Raw genomic sequence first — 8,825 nt, 5'->3', positions numbered from 1 at the left:
CCCAGCTGACTTCCCGCCCTTTGGGCAGGGGGGGCTGGATTCGATGTTCTTCCAAGGTCACTTCCAGCCTGAATGTCTACAAAATCTATGAACTATAAGCATAAGGAATGTCCAAACAATCAGAAGAGACCAATGACAGTGCATACATCATCCTAAAACACTTTGAACCCAGTTTAAAGAAATACTGGGCATGTCTACACATGCTTTACTGTGTTTTAGTTAATGTGCATTAAATCTAGAACCTGCATCCTGAGGTAGCAGGAAAATGTGCATTATCCTGTCTAAATGTGCATTAACTAAAGAGCACAGGGCACCTATACACAATCAGAGAGGCTGCTCTGACATGCTGTAATTACGATTAATCGAGTCTGCTGGTGCAAGGTAATTACTGTGCTGCAGCAGCCTCTGCTATCTCATGTATCAGGGTCCCCTACAAAATGGTGGTGGGGGTCCTTTATCTAAAGGTCATGAAATGAACTTTAAAAAAAGCACCCCCACCACAATTCTGCAGTGCAGGGACGCTGATACGTGAAACACTCTGGGGACTTTAATTAGGGAGGCTCTTGGAGCTGCTCTAATTAAAGCACCTCCCCCCTACTGCTGGAGCACTTGTGTAAACACCCACGGTTTTTAGTGACACTTAGTGCACATTAGCCTATTTTAATGTGGATTAGCTAAATAGCAGAGTTTTTAAAGTGACACTTTAATGCTTGTTAAAATAGGCTAATGTGCATTAAACCACGCGTATAGATGTGCCCAACTGAGACCTACAACTCAGAATGAAGAAGACCAATGAAGTGGCCAACATTTCTGTAAAAATCAGGCTGTTGTAAGTAAGCATTCACATACAGTCGATGTTGACTCTCAGGGTCAAGAATGCTACCTGAATCCTAGTTCTCTGAGGCGAAAAACCAGGAGTGTAAGCATAGCATGTGACACACATCTGAGCAAAACAGCTTGAAATTGCTCATTCACAATGTATTGTGTATGAACAAACTGCACACTGAGCACGGTGTGTAAAAAAAAAAAAAAAAAAAAAGTATTGAGCAAATTATTTCAATCCACAAGGGCATCTTGGGAAACCATGATTTGCTCATGGATCACTCACGAACAGAGAAAAATATAAAATTCAATGAGTAAATTGTTGTGAATTATTCTCCCACTCCTGGTGATTAATATTTCAAAAAAACCCAACTTGTTTTGAGAAAAGCCTTTCCCTATCGCATTATCAGGGACAGTAATCGGTTGGTCACTGGTAACAAATGATTAATGGGCAGGTGTTCATGGGGAATAACAATAACAAGGAATTTGCCTCCACATCAAGCTGCCCTTTGAACACAATGAATAGTCCTGGGTTGCCAAAAGCAGGTAAACAAAGGTACAGCCGTCTGCTGCTGCCCGGAGAAGACCGTGCTACTTCAAGATTGTCTGACATGACAGCCAAAAGCCAAGCACCTATACCCTGAAAAGTCAGGATCTGAAGGTGTCCCAAGTTGGGAGCCCTACAAATTTAGGAAACCAAGATCAGCAGCTTCTCCTGCAAATCTCAGCTTAAAACCCATTGTTTCCATGCCATGACAGCTGGGGAGAAGTGTTTCTTTCCCATGCTGGAGCAGAGAGCCAGACTGGGTAGGACTGGACCAGAAGAAATCTCATGAGGTTTAACAAAGACAATGGCAAAGTCCTGCATTTAGGACAGAGCTATCCCATGCACCGGTGCAGGCTGGGGGTGACTGGCTGGGCAGCAGCTCTGCAGAAAAGGACCTGGGGGTGACAGTGGGCATTAAGATGGGTATGAGGGAGCAGTGTGCCCTCGTTGCTGAGAAGGCTAATGGCATCCTGGGTTGCAATATTGGTAGGAGCATTGCCAGCAGATTGAGAGAAGTGAGTATTCTCCTCTATTCAGCACTGGTGAGGCCACATCTGGATTACTGGGACCAGTTTTGGGCCCCCCACTACAGAAAGGATGTGGACACATTGGAGAGAGTCCAGTGGAGGGCAATGAAAATGGTTTGGGTGTTGGGGGACATGACTTGTGGGGAAAGACTCAGATAACTGGGCTTATTTAGTCTGGAGAACAGCAACACTGGGAGAAGATTTGATAGCAGCCTTCAACTCCCTGCAGGGGGTGCAAAGAGGATGGAGCTGGGCTGTTCTTAGTGGGGGCAGGTGACAGGACAAGGAGCAATGGGCTCAAGTTGCAGCAAGGGAAGCTTAGGTTAGATATTAGGAAAAACTTTCTCACTAGGAGGGTAGTAAAACACTGGAACAGGTTACCCAGAGACATGGTGGCATCTCCATCCTTGGAGGTTTTTAAGACTTGGCAAAACAAAGCCTTGGCTGGGAAGATGTAGTGGGGGCTGGTCCTGCTTTGAGCAGAGGGGTGAACTAGGTGTGACCTCCTGAAGTTCCTTCCAACCCTCATTTCCTATGGTTTGGTGATCCAATATTGTGGTTTAGGTCATGATACATTAAAAAATTGTATTTTGCATATATGGTAGCATCTTTCTCCCCAACATCTCAAATATACTTCACAAATTTTAACTGAGGCGGTTTTTAATTGAGAGGTCCTAGGGCTTTCCCAAGGCTACTGAATGGGTCAGTGGTGGAGACAGGAATGGACTATGGAGCTCTTAGCTGTCTGTCCTGAGTTTTTTTCCAACAGATGAAACCATATCTCTTTTGCAGAGTGGCATTAAATGATTTAACCCTTTACACAATGCAAGAGAGAAGGCATCTTTTGCACTTGTTATTGAATTCCACTCTCTTTATATCAGCCTGTTTCTCCAATAAATATATAATATAAATTATGATGATTTCCATTTCTACTGCATAAGAATATTTATGTAATTTTGTAATTATACACTGCTCTCCAACTCCTCTAGGAACAGGACAAGAAGTAATGGGCTTAAATTGTTTCATTTTAACCATGGAAAAATGTGGGTTTTGGATAACTTTTTTAAAACTGAAAATTAAGGATCTTGTTTTTATCAGAGAAAACAAAGACCCCTGGTGATGACTTTTGGCCATGGATAGGTTTTGAATGAGACACCCACAGGTAAAGTGAGGCACAGTCTGGATTAACAATGAGGCTGTCAAGTGCTGGCCTAAATGGGTGTGTATCTAGCAAAATTGGGCTCCTGCAATTTATTCTCTGTGTGTGTGTGTGTGTGTGTTTATATATGTATATATGTACACACACAGACACAGAGAATAAATTGCAAATAAATTCTAGCTATATATTCTCTCTATATAAAATTATTTATAGCTATATAGTTATATAGTTATTTATTTATACATATAGCAAAATTGGGCTTCAGTGTGTATGTGCATGTATGTATGTATATATGCACACAGAAAGAATACATTATAAATATATATTCTACATCTATATTTATTCCATCTCTCTCCCCTCCCCCTCCTTCTCATCCTCTCACCCTCTCTCCTCTCTTGCCCTCTTCCCCCCCCATATATACATATACACACCCACCCCCCCACAATAAAATATACATAAAAAAGAAATCCCCCTTAGGCAGATGCTTGCCCTCAAGAGTGTTCAATTTAAAAAGCATTAAAAAACAATTGGCTTAAAATGTCTAAGCCCAGACCCTTTTCTGGTGTCACTGAACGGAGCTCCCCTGAAGTCCCCAAGCTATAGTGGCTGAAGACCAAGTGGCCTAAAGAGATGATATGAAAAAGAAACCAAGCCACGCGATGTCACGGAAAGGCATTCACACTCAAGGGCAAGTGTGAACATTTTTTGGACAGACATTATGAGGAGCTTAGAGGTCACGTCTCAGATGCGCCAAGAAAATGCCTACCCACCTCAGATAGCTCAACCAGGTGGACGCGTATTGTGGGTTCAAGGTAAGGGACGCATAAAAGCCAGACGTGGCTTGGATCTTTGTTATCCAGAGAGCCTAGGGGGGAGGGCGGCCCCGTTCTGCTAGGGCTGCATGAATACACGGCAAGAGACGGGCCCTGTCCCAAACTGCTTCCAATCAGAGTAGACAAGACAGACGGGGATAGGGGAAAGGAAGGTTCATCACCTCCATGCCACCGATGGGGATGTAAAAGTGCATCTCCACTGCAGCAACTGCAGCTCATGTGAACGTGCCCAAGATAACATTACACAAGCCAGCTCGGGTACTGGGAGCAGCCTGGGAGCGGCGCACCGCCAAGCCCAGGCTAGCCCCCTAGTACAGTCTCTGGTAGATTCGCCAATGCTGTCAGTTTAAAACTAGCTCTGGTACAGCTACACCACACTGCAGCAATTACAGCCGCTTCCAGCCGTCCTTTCCTTTCTCCCGGCCTTGTGACAAGGTATTTGGCAGGGTCATTGGAGTCTGACAGGATCATGCTGTGCGCATGTCTACTAGGGCCTTAAGCTTGCAATTTCCGGACAGTCAACTGCCCACCTCAGCACCCGCACCACCCCAGTCCATACTTCCAGCAGGGACTGCAGTATAGACATGTTATGAGGCACAGAGACTCATTGTCTCGCCCCACATCTGGATGTCTGGCAGATCGGAAAACTGGAGCTGGTGCCCCAAGTCCCAGGGTCTTCGCTGTAGGGCCATCCTTCATCTTGATGCAGACAGAGATGAGAGGTAGGGGAGACTAAGGTTGGGCATTGGATACATGTTTTTGGCCCATCTCTCAGAGCCTGACCCTTTGGCAAGCAGGGGGAGCAAGGTGTACCTCTGGGGCCACATACCCACCTTGTCCTGAGATGAACTGTGCAGTGATAGCTCCCTGTGATTCAAAAGGGACCTGGGACCATCAAGAAGATGGGGCAGATCAGGACCTTTTCCAGGATGGAGGCTCAGCACTGAAGCATATTTCTCCTCCACGCACTCTACTCAGTAGCAGCAAGTACACACCATCCCAGGATCAAGCCTCTCTGGCTATTAATGAACAGAAGTGCTTAAACCTAATGACTCTCTGGAGAGAAACCTGTGGCTAATGCTCTCTGCGGCAGCATAACGTCCAGGAGGACGCCGTGACGCTAATGTAACCGGAGAGACGGCACATCTACCACGGTGTGTCAGGCATTTAGCAGGCAGGGGGAGGTAATTAAGAGGAGGTAACGAGTGTTTTGCTCCTCCTGGATGACTGGGTGGCACTGGATAATCTGGGCTTCCAGCCGCTGGCATACGTGTATGTTTAATGCAATCAGAGTCAGGTAAATGAAGAACGTGTCATGGGAAAGGGTATTTTACTTAGCCCATGAATGAGCATCTACGCCCATATTTTCCATGCCTGGGGCCGGCAAGAATTTGTGTGTCCTCTGCCATCAGTTCAAGCCTTCTGGTTTCGGAGCCTACAGATCCAGGGGCTTTGGGGATCTACCAGGGAGCGCAGCTTAAATTTCTTTTGCTGGTGTGAGGATTGGTCAGCTCGGCGCTAGGCGCTTGGATGAGCTAGTCAGCCCCAGCTGCGGCCGATCCGATTCCCTGTTCCCCATCCGGATGACAGCCCGGGCGCCGGCAAAGGCCCAGCGAACCTCCCTCCTGAACCAGCTTCCCGATTCTTCCCACCCCCAGCCTGGCTTCCTGCCCTTGATATCCTGGATTCCCCTGGCTCGAGTCGCTGGTATTGCCTGGACATTAATTTCTGGGTCCTGGTTCCTTCCTCCAACCCCCTTGCTCTTACTCCTGGCTCAGCCCTTGACCCTGGTCTTTGGCTTCTCTGGATGCTCAGCTCTGTCCATGGGCCATGCCTCAATCCTAGCCAAAGAGGGTACTATATGTTAGGCCTGGCTGACACACCTTTTTGGATTTGTATGACTATTTGGATTAGGGATGTGATTCTTTACCCAAATCCCTGGCATAAGGCCTAGTGCACCGATAGCATGTGTGTGCTTTGGTTGTGTGACTGTGTGAGGATGACTGCTTCTGTAACCCCCTCAACAACTGCTGCTCTTCTGCTCTTGTAGTTCCTTCCCCCAGACAAACTTGAGTTTTCTCACTGCCATACAGTGTCCTTGCATCCCAATGAGACAAGGCCCCAGGGATAATTACGTTAATGTATACCCACGGGCTATTTATTAAAGGTTTCTGGAATGATCAAAGCTCCTTCCAGTCGATGCTATGACACGTTGAATCCCATTAGCTATCGCTTTGGTTTGGAAGGGCACAACTGGTGTGTTTTGTGTCTTTTTGTATAGAAAAGCTGTCATTCCTTGCTTCTGTGCTCAGTTGTGATCATCTTTGTCTTTACATGAGACATTTTAGAAACACAGAAGAATCTGTAACTAAGCTGTCTTCATCCTAAGTTAATGTGTGCGTATGTGTGCAATGCAATGCATGTGTGTGTGTGCATGTACGTGTATGTGGATGAGCACACGCGGACGCACACACAACCCATGTGTGGTCTCAGCATAACTATCACCTTAAACTCAGACCTCCATTTACCCCCTCCCCCAATCTTTCCTTGTATATGAGGCTGCAAAAAGCAGTCATCTCCAAATCAGGAGTTGCAGCACTTGTGAATAAGGTCACGAGACCTATTGAGATTCAGCAATCAGGCTAGCACCAGGAATGTGATTGTGAGCCTGGAAAAAGGAGGGATTGTTGGCAGAAAAAGTAACCTGAAAACTCAGGCCTTGTTGCTGGAAACTTTGCACCTAGGAACTGGAGCTAGGAGCCACCTTGGGGCTTAAGAAAAAATCCTATTGTGATACCACAAAAGGCACCATGGAGCGTAAGAAAAACCCCCTATCGTGACACCACAAAAGGCCTGGGAGGATTGTCTACAGAACTGCATGACGTTTAGAGATTCATAAATTGTCAGGCCGGAAGTGACCAGCAGACTGTCTACTCTGACCTCCTGTGTAGCGCAAGTGCCTACATATCTCCCCTTGCACTTGCCTTTGAGTAAAGGAAAACCTTCAGAGAGGCAGGCGGTCTTACTTAAGGACTCCTAGACATGGCGAGCAGATTGCTTCCCTTGCTAATTTGTTCCAGTGGCTCATCATCACCACCAACACAGTTAAACAGCTGTGCTGTATTTCTAATTTGAACGTCTCCGGCTTCAGCTTCCAGCGGTCCTCTCCTGCCTTTTCTCTGCTGGATGAAAGAGCCTTTTCGTACGCTCTGTACGTTCCCAATGAAGGTAACTGCTTATGCGCTGTAATTATGTCAGCTCTCAATCTGTTTTTGGCAAGCTGAATTGCTCCAGCTCTTTCAGTCTCTGCAACGGAAAGGCATTTTCTCCAGCCCTTATATCACTGGGGGGCTCTTTAAAGTACTCTTAGCCAGTTTTCACTATCCCTCTCAGACTGCAGGCACTAGAACGGCACTCGATACTCCAGTATCGGAGCGACCCGTGTCCTACACTGATGCTAGGATCACCTCCCATACCTGCTCACTGCCCTCTTATTTAATGCAGCCAAGACAGCCACTTTGGCCTACTTTTTTCACCACCGCATCTCCCTGGGAGCTCCTGTGGGTTTATGATCCCCTACAATTTTTTTCTGCATCTCTGCTCTCCAGGACACAGCCCCTCACCCTGTAGCTCTGGCCTTCGTTCCTTGTTTGTACAGGTGCAGCTTTGCCTTTGGGTGTATGAAAAGGTGCTTTGTTTGAACAGGCTTATCATCCAAAGTGATCCAGACTAGGCTCAGATTCCCAAATAATTCAGACTAGGCTCAGCTTCCCAAATAATCCAGACCAATCTATTCAACCTCTCCGTTCCTCCTCCTGATTTACCACTCCACCAATATTTCTAGATGGGAGAACAACTGTTCCCCCTAACCAGGGAGGACAGGACACGAGGCAATGTGATTAAGCAGTGACAATGCAGATGTGTATTAAATTAGAGGGTCAACTTCCCAGCTGTACAAATGACAGGAAACTGGAGCCAGTTGTTGAGGGAGGCTGCGGAAGCTCCTTCTCTGGTGGTTTTCAAGGAGAGGATGGGGAAATGTCTGTCTGGAGCCATTTAGGAACAGCAAATCATGAAGGGATTCTCTGTGTTGTCATCTGTGCTTCTACCTTTACTTTCAGATCATTGATGAAGACATTGAATAGCATTTGGCCTGGGACCAACCCTTGAGGAACTGCCCTTCACAGCATCCCGATTCAATGAGGGGTCCTCACTGGGGACTACTTCTGTAATCACAGGATCATAGACAATGAGGGCTGGAAGGGACCTCAGGAGGTCACACCTAGTCCAACCCCCTGCTCAAAGCAGGACCAGCCCCAACTAGATCATCCCAGCCAAAGCTTTGTCTAGCTGGGTCTTGAAAACCTCCAAGGATGGAGAGTCCACCACCGCTCTGGGTGACCTGTTCCAGTGCTTTACTCCCCTCCTCATTAGAGGTTTTTCCTAATATCTAGCTTAAACTTCCCTTGCTGCAACTTGAGCCCCTTGCTCCTTGTCCTGTCATCTGCCCCCACTGAGATCAGTCCAGCTCCATCCTCTTTGCAACCCCCCTGGAGGGAGCTGAAGGCTGCTATTCAATCCCCACTCAGTCTTCTCTTCTCCAGACTAAATCAACCCAGTTCCCTCAGCCTCTCCTCACCAGTCCTGTCCCCCAGTGCCACAATCATTTTTGTTGCCCTCCGCCGGACTCTTTCCAATGTGTCCACATCCCTTCTGTAGTGGGGACCCCACAACCGGGCAGCTGTCCAAACTACAGAGCAAACCTTCTTGCTAGTTTGCTGGCCATCACCAAGGGCAGATTAAAGCAGGATGCCTGGGATGTTTGGCTAGTGGCTTGCAGGGACCTTATGCCACAGTCAGAAATCAAGGATGCAGACACCAGACAGATTTACTGGGTAGTAAAAATGGAGAGGACGTGAAACAAATCCCTATTATGG

The sequence above is a fragment of the Crocodylus porosus genome, unplaced genomic scaffold (genome assembly GCF_001723895.1).
Source record: "Crocodylus porosus isolate Cpor-Errol unplaced genomic scaffold, CroPor_comp1, whole genome shotgun sequence".
NCBI lineage: Eukaryota > Metazoa > Chordata > Crocodylia > Crocodylidae > Crocodylus > Crocodylus porosus.
Note: the sequence above shows the minus strand (reverse complement) of the source record.